This window comes from Choristoneura fumiferana, chromosome 25 (assembly GCF_025370935.1).
Source record: "Choristoneura fumiferana chromosome 25, NRCan_CFum_1, whole genome shotgun sequence".
Lineage (NCBI taxonomy): Eukaryota > Metazoa > Arthropoda > Insecta > Lepidoptera > Tortricidae > Choristoneura > Choristoneura fumiferana.
The window spans coordinates 13318059-13333978 of record NC_133496.1 but is presented as its reverse complement, the minus strand read 5'-3'; positions in this window follow the sequence as shown (position 1 = coordinate 13333978).

Genomic DNA, 15920 nt, shown 5'->3' with positions numbered 1-15920 from the left:
GTTTATTACTTGCGTTATACCTACTTAAAACTTATGAGGGTACATAAGAAAATCATATAGAATGCGCGGTCAGCACGGCGTGTAAAAATGCCAATAAGGCCATAGTGTAATCCACACATATTCGCGGTATTGAATGCCATTCCCAACCGAAACGAAAAGATGCGAAAAGTTGATATGCGCACTGAATAATAAATAGTTCAACCGTTACAAAAGTGAAAGGTTGTTCGAGCAAATGTGCAAAATGTGTAGTGATTAATAGGCTAAACGAATTTCTGTGAATAGTTGTTCGGCTTACTGACTCATATGCCAAGTAAATAGTCTGCTAAAGGTTGAGTTACGAAACGTTAGTCTGCGAAACAATACATCTGCGTACAAATTCATCAGCGTACCGTTACTCGGCGAAACGTTGTCTGCCAATCAATAATCTGCCTAAAAATAGTCGGCGAATCATTAGGTAACCGGCCTCTATAGGTACAGGTAGGTGCGAAAAGCTTTTTATGCTATCTTTAGGTAGTTTCCTAGGTAAATAGAATATATTTATTGATTTATCCCACGATCCTCAGTCATGAGGGAACGACGGGAATGGATGGATGGATTGATTTATTATTTATTTATACGGACATACGGAAGCCGTGGTGGCCTAGTGGTTTGACCTATCGCCTCTCAAGCAGAGGGTCGTGGGTTCAAACCCCGGCTCGCACCTCTGAGTTTTTTCGAAATTCATGTGCGATTCATGTGTGTTCAATTTACCACGAGCTTTGCGGTGAAGGAAACATCGTGAGGAAACCTGCACAAACCTGCGAAGCAATTCAATGGTGCGTGTGAAGTTCCCAATCCACACTGGGCCCGCGTGGGAACTATGGCCCAAGCCCTCTTGTTCTGAGAGGAGGCCTGTGCCCAGCAGTGGGACGCAGATAGGCTGGGATGATGACGGACACGTATTTAGTCAATCAAGCAAAAAATGATAAAAACGAAGCGCGTCAAAGTTCGGGAATGGGGGCTCGTAACGTCACGCCGTGCTAAAAAGTGTCGCACGTTGTGACGTCGCGCGGAACTTCAACAAGCAAGCCGCAATGCTATGGTATTAATTATTATTAGGTATCTATTAGTTAGTCGATTGGCAAGTTTAACTTTCAGATAGCATTTTGTTTACAATGTAGTTTTTTCCTGCCATAATATCATGACCTTTAAATAACATCCCATCCCAGCCTATATACGTCCCACTGCTGGGCACAGGCCTCCTCTCAGAACAAGAGGGCTTGGGCCATAGTTCCCAAATTTCAAATGTAATTCCGCACATGAATTTCGAAAAACTCAGAGGTGCGAGCGGGGTTTGAACCCACGACCCTCTGCTTTGAGAGGCGATAGGTCAAACCACTAGGCCACCACGGCTTTCTACACGGCTTTAATAACAATTGGATTAAAAAGATCTTTCTGTCTTTGTAACGCTACGACATTTGTCTTATTTTTACACACTTTTCTTAGTTGTTAAAAAATTCATACGCGTCAGTTTTAATATCGTTTAAAACCCAAAATAGCGTTATGATCGTCACTAGCGTCCAACTTGCTAAACGCAAGGGGACAGCTAATCGTGGGTAAAATGGGTTGTCCGCTCCCAGGAACTACTGATGTCTCGACCTTGCTCACCTAATAAAGTTTGTGAAGGATGTCTCGTTGGGATATTTCTTTCTTCATAGGAATGATTTATTTATTTGAAAGGAGAGAGCTTGAGAAGTAAAACACCATCTTATTTTCAGCGTAGAGCGTCTAATCAACTTTTTTTTAATACAGAGCTGCCACAATAAAAAATCATCAAAAAATAGAAAGGCGGATTCACACTGCATCAACATCCTCCACACCAGAAAGCAGAAATATAACTGTGTGCATCCGACTTAACAATTTCCTACAAGAAATTTCAAATTATTAAAATCAGTACCAGTTGTCAGTAGCATGGTACCTCAAACCTAAAATTACAACAGTGAAATTCAATGTTAGGAAAGTCACAAAAATATGTATGTCTTTACCTATGCCAAACAAAAATCAATCTTAATCTTAGCGTCATAAACACTGACATGGAAAGACTTTTCCCACAACATAACTTAAATACACAATATTTATGTTAGCCTGTAAATATGTCATATTATACAACAGAACCGAGTTTATTGTCAACTTATTTCAAATAATCTTTGCAATTAATATAAATTTAGCATTACCAAATTAATTCAACTATTTAAATATATCCATAGTAATTGCTTTACATATACATTTGAAATTATAGCAACAACCACTTTATTTACCTTTCTCTAGTAGTGTTATTTTAATTATAGTTACACTTTGTTATCAATGAAATCAGGAATCTGTACATATGAAAGGCTGGTACATTGCTTGTTTTTATTGTTACATAATAAAAACCATAAAAATAGTCAGAATTGTGTCATAATCATAATCTCTTATATTTCACATTTTTAATTTATCTCTGCACTCTTTTAGAATAAGTTACTCTTTATTGAAACAAGCCTTGGACTTGATATCATGAATTTACTTATATTAATATTACTAAATTTAATAAACATTTAGGTTGACAGAAATTGAAATAAATAAATGCTTTAGTTAGTGTAATCAGTAATGAAACAGTTTATCTCAGTGATATTAAACCCAGATTACATACATATTATTATTATGGAAAATAGTATTTATATATTATATTTACTTGGTATTTTGATAACTCTACCAGTACGGGTAACCTTTTCAGTAATTTTGTCTGGCATTGGTGCCTCAATAACCTCGTCTGTGGGTGTGCTGGTCTTTATGGCCTCCTGAGAGTTAGTGATGATATGAAATTTCTTACCTCTGGGATCGGAGCTGTTTTCTTTATTATGCTGTCCCTCCACCTCTGAGGAAGAAATTTCTAGCCTGTAAAGGCGTTGGACAGGTCGAGTTTTGTATCCAGCTGATGTTTTCACCTTTGCTGCCCTATGGATACCATCTTTACCTGTGAATGTTTCGACTACCAGTCCTAGTGGCCACTTTATTCTTCTGTCTTCTCCTTCTACTAAAACTATGTCACCTACCTTAAGATTACTACACTTGTCCTTCTGTCTTTGTACTAGTGTTGTGAGATATTCGTTTCTGAATCGTTGGCGAAAATCTTCTCTGAGCTTTTGTAGGTATTTCAACCGTATGTTTAGACTGGTTGTGTCTATGCGATCAAGATCAGTTGTATCTGATGAACATAAGGTTTGTAAAAAACTTGATGGACTTAACGGTTCTAATGCGTTGGCGCTGTCATCTTCTACGTAGGTTAGTGGTCGGTCGTTCATGACGGCTTCGCAGTCGCACAGCACTGTCTGCATTTCTTCATAGGACACTGACCTCTTACCTAAGACCCTTCGGAGCAAGTTTTTCATGACGCCTATTAGCCTCTCGTAAAAACCACCCCACCACGCTGCTGCTGGTGCGTTCAGTTTCCATCTTATCCGTTGTATTGTCGATTGGCGTTGCACTTCATCCCAATCTATATTTTCTAATAAATGTTTTGTACCTGTGAAATTCGTTCCATGGTCCGATATCATTGAGGTTGCTCGTCCTCGCCTTGCTATGAAACGACGGAATGTTTGCAAGAAGGCCTCTGTTGACAGTGACCTAGTCAACTCTAAATGTACCGCTCGGTACACTGCACATGTGTAGAGCACGACCCAACATTTCTCACCGTGTCGTAAGTATAAAGGCCCCGCCAGGTCGACCCCTGTCACCTCGAACGGTGCGGTCAGCTGCACTCGCTCTACAGGTAGTGGCGCTGTCGGTGCTTGAAACGGCTGCGAGGTATGTCTCTTGCAAATAATACATTTATTTATTACCGATTTAACTAGAACTCTTATGCCAATAATCCAAAATCGCTTTCGGAGGTCGGTAATCATCATGTTTGTACCTGCGTGAAGAAGCTGTACATGCCGCTGCTCCACCATTCTTCGGATGATGTCATTCTTTGCGGGAACTACTACAGGCGACTTCGTGCATTCAGGTAAGTCGGTAAATAATAACCTTGTCTTCACTTTGAGTAATTTATCAGTGTCATAGTATACCTGTGTTGATTTTCCACATTGCTTCTCAACATACTCCTTATTTTCTGCTTGTATTATTAATATTATTATTTTTTCAGCTTCAACATATTCTTCATATGTCAGGTCTCCCTTCTTCTTACCTTTTCCGTGACGCGCATTGAAGATGAATCGCAGCATCCACGCTGTCATTCTTACTATTTTCGTGTATTTGTGGAAGTAATGAGATAGACTCTGTATCATACCTTTCTCTCTGTAAGTGTTTGTACTACATACAGCTCTCTTTTTCAGTTCTAGGTTGGCTACCTTTTCGTCTACTACCAGCGCTGACCGCGGCCACAGCTCTGGTCGCTGAAGCAGCCAGCGCGGCCCTTCCCACCATCGTACCTCCAGCAGTTGGCGCGCGTCGCATCCTCTGGACGCCAGATCTGCCCAATTTTCTGTTCCTGGAATGTGTTGCCAGTTGTTAATATCAGTGTTTTGTCTAATTTCCTTTACACGATTGCCTACATATGTATTCCATGGTAGCTGTCTCTTTATCCAGCACAATGCCACTCCAGAGTCACACCAACAAAACTCATCGCAGCTCAAATCTAAGTTTTTCCGTGCCTCTGCTAGTAGCCTAGAACCTATAAGTGCTGCTAGTAGTTCTAGTCGTGGTATTGTTACCTTTTCAGGCGGAGCTACCTTTGACTTGGCACATAGTAAACGGACTGTCACATTACCTTTATTTGTGGATCTCAAAAAGACACATGCAGCATAGGCATCCTGGCTTGCATCACAGAACATGTGCAGACTTGTCTCGGAATCTTGCAGTCTCTCTGCTGATACTCGACGAGGTAACTTACATTCCTTTAAAAATTCAATGTTTACATACCATGTTTTGAATTTTCTTACAATATCGCCTGTAATTTCTTCATCCCAAGAAGTTTTCTCATTCCAGATTTGTTGTAAAATTAACTTTGGAATTAAACTTACAGGACATGTGAACCCGATCGGATCAAAGATTTTTTGTGTCAAGGATAATATATTTCTCTTTGTAAATTTCTCTATCTCTCTACATGATGGAAAGGCATTCAGATTGCAATAAAGCTCATCTGAGACAGTGTCCCACTGAAGCCCTAATACCGATATTACCTTATTATTGCTTTCGTTTATACGTAAAGGTGATGTGACCCACTGTCTCAGATGAAACTTGCCTTCATGCATAATATTTTTAGCTTCTTGCATGAACTGAAGTGTTTGTTCTGTGGAATCAAGACTGGTGACTAAATTATCTACATAAAATGAGCTTGCTAGGATATTTGCTGTGTTTTTGCAATCTGTGACTTGATTAAGGTGGTGTGAGATGGTTGCAGACAGTAAAAACGGACTTGCTGTCAATCCAAAAACTACTCTACAGTGTCTATACACCTTAATCTCCTCACATGAGTTATCTTTCCACCAAACAAACCTGAGATAGTCTCTATCTTGTGGTGTCACTGAAATCTGTAGGAATGCCTTGGCAATATCTGCAGTCACGCCAATACACCCTTTGCGGAACCCTGTCAGTAATTTGGGTATTTTATCTAAAAAATTAATACCTTTATCCAGGCATGAATTTAATGATTTACCTTTTTTATCTTTTGCAGATGCGTCGTAGACAGGTCGCAGCTTAGTGGTAAGGCTGGCCTCTTTGGTCACCGCCCTGTGAGGTAAGTAGTGAGCTCTCTCCGTGTCTCTCTCTGCTTCAGGTACTTCTTCGATGATCCCTGCTTGCTCCCATTCAGCTAGAATCTCATTATAATTGTGAAACTTACCACATGTTATTAATTTCTTTGTTGTTGATTCTAGGCGGCGAATGGAGAGTTCCTGGTTGCTCAGCAAGTCATCATGTCCTGCCTTCCATGGAAGGCAGACCTCGTACCTGCCCTGTTCATTGACATGGATGTTTTCTTCAAAATTTGCAATCACTTCCTCTTCTCTCTGCTGCTTGGACTGCACCTGTGTTGGATCATTAATACCTAACAATTCTAGATCCCAGTAATTTTTTATATTTTGGGCACAAAAGAGAGATAATACAACATTAGTGTTTGCTACTGTCATTGTTCCTTGAATTGTCCACCCTAGGTTAGATTTTACAGCAGTTAAACCATTCTCAAGATGGACAAATGAATTTGTAAGTAGTAAACCTAAGTAATCTGCTCCTATTAATAAACCTATTTCCGTTGTCTCAATTTCTGTCAACCTAATGTTATGTTTATTCAACAACCTTGACATCTTAGAATCGTCCACTTTGGGTACATGTTTGCATATGCAAGATTGCCCTAAGGCTGACATTTGTAATTTGAAATTAGAGTCGAGACTTTCTATAGTGAAATTATAGGTTTTGTATTGTTTAAAGATACAGTGACTCCTCCAAATAGTGCATGGCTCAGCTCTTCTTCGCCTGCCACAGGTATGCCCAGTTTCACTGCTACCTCCTCCTTGATGTAGGACCTCTGTGACCCGCTGTCGAACAAGGCTCTTACTTTTTCTTTTTTCCCATTGCAGGTCACTTCTACCGCTACTGTCTGTAGAAAGGTTGTTGTCCCCATCGTCTTCTTCTCGGAGTTGGAGAGATTTTGAAGAACTGGTTCAGTATCTTTTTTCTCATGCTTGGTTGCTGGTTTCATTTCAGGTTGAGACGTCCCGGGACACAGTACAGGTGAGTGTCTTTGCCCACATACATAGCACTTTACATATGATCTGCACACTTTTGCATGGTGTCCTATTCGTAAGCACAGTGCACATGCTTTCTTCTTCTTTAGTTTTTCTCGTCTCTCATCAAGTGTGAGTTTTGCAATAGTGTAGCATTCTACGCTTGAATGAGTTTTTTCACACCATAAGCATGTGTTTGTGTTGCTTGGTCTTCTTGTGCTAGCCATAAAGCATGCTGCAGTTGGTTCAGACGAATCAGACTTAAAAGTTTCTTTTGCCATTGCGATCCTTTGCTCACTTTCTACTTCCCTTTTAAAAATTGTAATAGAAATGTAAGTAAGTCGCTGATATCCTCTGGCCTCACCCTTTCCCATGCTTTAAGTGTTTCCGCTGGTAAAGCAGATTCGACCATGGGCAATAGAAACGCAGAAAACTTGTCTTTAGTCACGCCAAGAATTTCCAGAGACCTCAGTTGTGTGTTTAACTTATCGTACAGTGAAGTCAGATCGTTTCTTTCCTTACATAAAATGAGGTTCAACAGCTCCCGGACGTAAACTTGGATGAGCAGGTCTTCACGTGCGTACCTTGATTTTAGTTCAGCTAAACATAACTGGTAGCTTTTAGGTGATAAAGGAAAGCTGTCTACTAAGGTCTTAACGTCTGTCGCTGGCTCCATGGCTTGGGACAGGTACTGTAATTTGTCCGATTCTTCCATTGTAGAATCCTCATGGATTTTTTTAAAGGATCCCCAAAACGTTAACCAGTTTTTGATATTGCCGTCGAATTTTTTGAATTCTAGGCGTGGCAGCTTGAACCGTTTTTCTTTGCTATCAAGTGTCTCGGGAAATTTTATTTTTGCTTCGTATTGTGCTTCTAATACTGCCCAACGCGACTTGTATTTGGACGTCTCGTCCATCTCTTTTTCTACCAAGTTTTCCTCCCACGTGGTGTCGGCGAGAATCAACTGTTGAATTTCTTCATCCAACGTGATTAGTTTAATATATGCCTCGTGGACTAATTTGTGGCTCGCTTTGGCTTCGAATTCTATGAATTTATCTGCTTTTAATAAAGCTTCTAAGGAATTAGCGCCTTTTGTAAAATGGCGTCTTACGACGGATCGCATCTTTACCTTCGTGTCCATTATTCTTTCCTTGAGACGAAATCCCTCGTGAAGATTGCTGTTTTTTCGCAGCCACGGTCGCCAGAATGTGAAGGATGTCTCGTTGGGATATTTCTTTCTTCATAGGAATGATTTATTTATTTGAAAGGAGAGAGCTTGAGAAGTAAAACACCATCTTATTTTCAGCGTAGAGCGTCTAATCAACTTTTTTTTAATACAGAGCTGCCACAATAAAAAATCATCAAAAAATAGAAAGGCGGATTCACACTGCATCAACAAAAGTAATGCATTTGTGGCCTTGCGGCATTATTGATGACGCGGCTGTGGTCGATCGATATAAAATGGATGGTTTGTATCAGCATAGCGGAATTGGTGTAGCGGGATTTTTATAAGAGTATTGGTCGGTCAAAGGAATGGTCTTACAATTTTCATATAACTGTCTCTATCAAATAAATTTGCCACTACAGATGAACTTGCAAGTAGAAAGAGACGCGTCTTATTTATTGTCAGTGTTGCATGTCAACATTTAACCGAGGGAAAAGCTGATCGGTTATTTGCCTGATTGTATAATGAAAATAATTTACAAAATTACAATACATTGTGTCGTCTTGGCCTGATTCTTAGCTGATTGACTGACCCGTCACCGTATTGTCTAACGTGCTGACGTTTGCGATTGCATTCACTATCTTTTTCTACCCCCGTTTTAAACCGTAAACATAAAGAAGTGCTGAAAACGAAATTACGTGCATTACAAAACGCAAGATGTATTCGCCTAGCAAGCTATTTCTAAGAAGACAGGCGACAGAAACCGACCTTCTTTAATTTTAATTTAAGTTCCTCTTCTTAAGTATCTTTTTACATAGTACCATTAAAAATAAATCAAACTGCACCCTTAAACTCCGAAGATTTGTATGCACCAACCGTGTGATGCATGAAAGGGACAATTCTCTCCGACGTGCACGGTACCTTTATAAAGAATGATGACTGCTGCAGGTGCCCTAGCCCTACTGATGGCTGCAATCACTCCCCTTGACGTATCGTTTTGGGTTGGAGGAAAAACTGCTATCGATGAGGATACTGGACGGAATGGAAGGCATTTAAAAAGCTGAAAGGTTTTCTAGATTACTGGTGATGCTTTGGAATTGAAGCAGACGTGGACACGTTTAGCGGAAAATGAGGGTTTAATAGATAGGTGTAAAAAATAATTCGATTGTTATAAGCAGGGAGCGTAACTTTGGTGCGGGTGACGTCGTTATGACGTGGTCACAAATAGGCCGTGTTCTTAAAACAAAATTACAACACTGCAATTATGCTAATGACTCTTAAATTTAGTGGTGATGAACTAAAATAATTTCCTTGCTCACCCGCGACCTTAATATGGACCGCGATTGATATGGACCTCCGCAAAGTAACGCCTGATTCAATAAATTATTTAGTGGTGATGTAAATTCAAAATACCATGTAAATAAATATTTTACTGGGTAATCTAATTGTAAAAAAATATATTTGTTTTTATTTACTTAAATAAGTTTCACGTGTACACTCAAGAAAATATAACTCTCGAATCTCCCACCAGTTACAAATTGGCGTTGTACTGGTCATAATCCTCATAACCGCACATGGAGCAAAATATTGTTGAAGGTCAAAACCTTTCTTCATGTAAATATTTTTTTTGATGGCAATGATTTTAAAAATATTTCTTTGCTTAAAACTTCTGGCAATTCCAAATCCCAAAACCATCCATGAAAATTGACTGCATTCTATCTGACATTGATTATAACAGTAAACTAAAGAGGTCTGGATAAAAACTCTCTGTACTTAGCTTTACGTCATACTTCTGTCATCGGCACCAAAGTTACGCTCCCTGGTTATCAGTAATGTCTTTAACGCTTGTGCCAAATTGTTGAAGTGCAATCGAACTTGTGCAGCATCTTAGTAAGATGCATCTTAGTCGTATTTTTGAAACAAGTGATGAGCAGATGTTATTCATAATTTGGATTATTTAAAACTAAATACAGTGTCTATTGCATACAGTCGCGATATTCATGTCACGCTATTTTTCGGTAAATAAAGCCTACAATAAAGACTGGCTCATTCATTACATAAATCAAGAGCGCTTCGTTACGGACTGAGCCGAGAAAGTAAATTACGATTTTTCAGCCATCTCTATTCCACTTTATTACTTCCGTGCATGTTAGCATTATACATGGCTCTCATTGTCTCTTCACGTCGACGAAACTATGACCATTATGATTCCGACCCCGTCCCGTTACTCTATCAGGTTTACCATTACACGGTTAAACTTTAAATCTCTATCCCCATGATGTATTTAGCTCACAATTTGTTTTATCGTCCATTACGAGCAGAGGTATATTTTACGGATTTACGTGCCGTGGCAGGAGTATTTTACTGCGACAGTCTGGTGATATAGACGTGGCGGCCTACAATTACAATTATACCTGTGTAGTCCTGTTCGGTCGGACTAGGAAATAGAGGTAGGATTCAATATTTGCAGATGCAGTTCCCTGTTTTTGCGATAAACGTTTTTATAAAACCAACTAAGCGTGGTTGACATTTGTAAGAATCATCATCATCATCATGTCAGCCGAAAGACGTCCACTGCTGGACATAGGCCTCCCCTAAGGCTCTCCACTCAGACCGGTCTTGTGCTTTTCGCATCCACCGCGATCCCGCAATCTTATCCAGGTCATCGCTCCATCTCCCAACTCTTAAATATCTGAAAAGATAAATTCTTACATTTTTGAACAGTATTCGAATAAAACACACTTTAAATTACAAAAATAAAATAACACGGGACAATTGACACCAATTGACCTAGTCTCGAAGTACTCGTAAGCAAGGCTGACTAGGCAACGAATAAACATACTGAAATATATAAATACATACTTACCTAATTATGTGTACTTAGGACCCCAGACTCGAGATCTATAAAAAAAATATCTGCCGTGAACGGGGATCAAGCGATAAGGCCGCCTATTGCTTACCTTAGAAAATCTCTATGTATATACTTGTGTTCTCTGTACTGTTTACTGTATTGGTGTGCAATAAAGAGTTATTGTATTGTATTGTATTGTATCAAGCTCAACTTGTTAAGTCGTTAATCGTTATAATTTAGGCACAGTTTAGGATATGAAATGAACAGCCAAGACAAAATACATTTAAAGTTAAACGTCCTAAACCGGGACAATATATAAATTGCTTCTAAAATCGTCAATATGCCAAAGCCCTCACCTCAAAGAAAGTTTCATCGAGTAATGACCGGGCTGCACCCGCGTCGCGCACATGCCTTCAAAAGAAATCCAACGAAGAGTTGCATTTCTCGTCAAAAAATTCAAGGAGCTAAATCCGAATTCAATTTTAGTACCTTTCAATCTCTATTCGGAAGATTCATTCGAATGCTGAGGATGGCACTATTGAAATTGTGAATAAAAATGCAATGACACGTTCTTCAACATGAAGCTTGCCTTTCATATCAACAATTTGGTATATGTGGGCAGTTATATTGACGATATCATATTACTGGCAACTTTTTTGTTCATCTTTTATTTTATTTTGTGCCAGTATTTGAATATAGTAACGATAACCACTTCCGTAGCTATGAATACCTCTTTGGCGACATTATGAGTCTACGAAAAGCACAAATTGGAGTGTTTTTGGTGTTGATATAACACGTCAAAGCTTCTATAATCCGGGTTGATGATCTGGGGACTAAAACATAAATTTTAGGTGCGTTGTTTTTTTAAATGCTCTTTTTAAAATCGGAAGTTTTGACAAATTTTTAACATCTATTTATGGGCAAAATCAACAAGATTATGTACTAAATATCGAACTTGATGATTTTCCTATCTGATTTTTGTTTTTAGGTTTTATAGCTAACTAGAAGCGGCTCCGAAGCGGTAACGTTTCGTGTGCTCTGCCTACCCCATTTGGGAATACAGGCGTGATGTTTGTGTGTTGTGTGTGTGTGTGTGTGTGTGTGTGTGTGTGTGTGTGTGTGATTAGATTTTTTTCTAAATTATGCCGGAAGTAGAAAACATTAAAAAGCCAGAAAAGTGCCTACAACTCGCAATCGGGTCTAGTTCTTCGTCATTCTATTATGACAATAACCTAAGCACAATAACAACCACGCAAATGTTTTAATCGCCGTTGTGTTCTCATTTAATACATACACGCCACGTACACACCATACAGCCATGCCACGGTTTCTCAAACAATCTATTTCACTGTTGTACTGCAGTAGACTTGGGCTAGTAAGCTGCTTTCATAGTTAAATATTAAGTTTAATCATGTAAATTCCATACTCAAAGTGCTTTAAAAGTAGCTCATTTAGATGAGCTCTGAAAAATTCCGTTATCCCGGGTGTTTGTAATGGTAATACAGCTAGCACTGCCACGGCCTTTGAGATTCAAAGCGTGAGTTACGGCATTTTTCCATTTCATTTTCATTTTTTAAAAGCAATAGAATTCTTATAAAATTAAATGGCTGTCCGTCTCACTCGCAAATGTTCTAAAGATTCTGTGAACTTGTTTGTCTTTATGTCACTTGAGTCACTTCGATATTCGCTTTTTATGACAGAAACCCCGTTTATTTCATTATCATCGTCACATCAGACGTAGGACGTCCACTGTTGGACATAGGCCTCCCCCATAGAACTCCAGTACCACTACCATGAGTTTACAGTGACCGTACTCGATAGCGACGGCGTTAATTATTTGTATGGAGAATTGTACAGCGCCTCTACAAATAATTTACGCCGTCGCTATCGAGTACGGTCACTGTAAACTCATGGTAGTGGTACCAGTTGCTTCGGTTGGAAACTGCCTCCATCCATCGTGAACCCGCGACTTTAACCTTTATTTTACCTACTTAACCAATTTATAAAAAAAAAATACTTAAAAAATATAAAATATTCTAAACCTACAGATTACAGGAAAATCTATAAGAAATGTGTGCTTTAAATATGGGGGGGCACAATAAAAAAATATATATTGTATCTTACGGAACCCTCGCCACGCACGCTCGACTCGCTTTTATTTTTTTATCGTTTGGTGATTACTATAATCACAGGTTGAGATCTGTACAGATCGCTTTGAAGCAGTAAGGCCGCCTATTGCTTAGCTTGAGAAATCTTAACACCTGTTTTCTGTACAACTTACTATGCGTTGGTGTTTAATAAAGAGTCATTGTATTATATTATACCTTGTGTTTGACAGCGTTTTCAAAAGTACCTAAAAAAGTAATGTGAAAATATTAACTCCACCAAAATATTCGTAACAGTCAAGTGATTCAAGGCGAGCAAGGACCCTTGACGGGAATCCCTCAAACCTCTCCAATTCAACCTGAACAGCGACTTGAAACTTGTCCAAACTAATAAATAAATAAGCCCCTCAGCAACAAATTTAAAGGTCTTCGGGGGCCCATAGCTACCCTCCAAATTAAACTCTGTAATAACTTGAGAACTTCGCGATATGTTGCTTAACCTAGCAGTCAATTGTTAAGTTCGGAATTCATTAAAATCAAACAATAATTAATTTGGCTTGTTTCGATGATGGGGGAGAATTGAAGGCGCTTGGTGGAACTGTTTATGTATTTGTTACCACAAAAATTAATAGGCTTTGAAAGCCTAACTTGCTGCAAAGTGTTTGGAATCAGGAAACTAATTATTATAATGAATACTGTTTTGCCACAATATTTTTTCGTGCAAGTTCGTATTTATCTTGCTTCAGTGAACTTTAGTACTTATGATATTTGAACAAATTTTTTCGTGTAAGTTCGTATTTATCTTGCTTCAGTGAACTTTAGTACTTATGATAATTGAAAAAGCGAAACATTATTCACTATACTAGTTCGGTTATTATACTTATTATAGGAAAAGCTCTGACAGTTCTAAAAAAAAACCATTAGATGCAGGACACTTTTATTAACCTACACTTCAAACTTCAGTAAATACTACGTTTATGGTATTTTATATTATTTTAAGGGCAATCTACATCAGCTGTCAGAGCTTTTCATATAGTAATGGTGGCTACTATGTAATAATATCTGAAGGTAAGCAAGCAATAGGTACCCAAAAACCTTTTACCCGCTAAACCCAAGTCAAATGGAAACACAAAGGAATGAAAATAACTTTATCGACGTCAACTTTTTCCAAGACTTGAAAAAAACAAAAACCTATGAAATATGCACAGTTTCCTACCAATTGCATGGACCTGTCAGAAGCAGGACTTAACTTGGAAAATAAAGATTTTAAACCTTATTTCTATTCAACTTCGGCGTAAAGAAATGGTCAGCTGTCGTATTACATATTACAAATTGGCGTTGCTCCAGGGATTTGTATGTTTCAACGTTTTTATTTTGGACATTTTACTGAATATGTAGAGTATAAAATATTCATGACGGTTTATGAAGACGGACTGCGATCGACAGGTTTTAAGGGTGAAAAGGGTTTTATGTATTGTCACAGATATTAATGGTATAAATATATATCGCCTTCGTGAATAGTTCGTTGTACATTTCCAGTTTTATAAAAACCTGATCATACTAATATTTTAAATGAAAATGATTCGTGAGTCGTGAGTGCGTGTGTATTTGTTACTGCATAGAAGCAACTTTTTTACTTCGATATTCGCACAGGATTGAGAAAAACGCTATATAATATTATATATCTTGATAATAATCATATCAGCCGTAGGACGTCCAGTGTATGACATAGGCCTCCCCCATAGATCTACAGTTGCTTCGGTTCGAAGCGGCCTGCATCCACCGTGAACTCACAGCTTATGAATGTAGTCTTAATGGTTATGTCTGCTACAGTCGTGAAATAGCACTGTCGTTCTTGCCACGCAAATAAAAAAACGAAAATATACCTACTAAACTCCACTTCAATAGAATCTGACAATTTCTGTGCACACTTCCAGCCAACATTTATGAACACCGGGTTGCCTAGGCCTTGGTGATGTAACTATTTTTCTTTTTCGATTCCTTTTAGATTATAATCATATCAACAGGGACATGCATAACATAATTCAGTGTGCCCACGTTAGGGTTTCTTAAAGTCTAGAAAATTATCACATTCTGTTGAAATGTAGTTGACGTTATCTTATATAACGTTTTAAACTTTCGTGATTCTCACTCATAGTCAAAATACCACAAACGGGACTTATCACGATATTATTACACAAGTAATATTTACCTCGACGTTTCGGCAACGTTACAGTTGCCGTGGTCACGAGCGTGGTTGCCGAAACGTCGAGGTAAATATTACTTGTGTAATAATAGCGTGATAAGTCCCGTTTGTGGTATTTTGACTATGACGTTATCTTATGTTTGAAAGTTGTTAAAAGTATTACCAAATTTCGCTGACATTTTATGCAATGATTACATCGTATGTCATCTGATCCCTAAAGTTATTAATTTCTCGTAAAAAAATATTTTTATTTCCTTTAGACGACATTGACAAGGGAAACGATAAAATATTACAAAAGACGGGATAGAAAAGGAAAGGTTAGTGGTTCATCCTTGGCCCACTACTTATATTGGTTCTTTTGAAATACGTCTTAAAAGTGTACTCAGAAATTGCTTTCGATAAAATGTTTACTGATCTTTTTTTTGGGTCAGACCAATTATTTGCCTACGCAGTTATTCGGTCGTTTAAATGATAATACACTTCTGGAGAATGTTTTGGTTTAGTTTATAGAAAGTTCCATTTTCAGTTTGATGATTAAAAAAAAGTCTAAAATGTATTTTTACCCATTTGGCCGTAATTAAGCTTAGAACGATCGTACTCGTTTACATTTAGCTTTCCATTGAGAAAAAAAAACATGGTTCTAATTGATCCATCTGTTTGGAAACTAACAGACATTTTGATATATTTTGTTTTTCATTTTGTTCATGTTGTAACAGACACACGACACATTCGGATTTAAGACCAGAATAAATAGGCAGTGGCCCGTGAGTTCATCGGCACTTACCATCAGGTGAGATAAAGTTCAATCTCTGGTCATCTTTAAATGAATAAAATAAAAAAATATTGCTCTATTTTG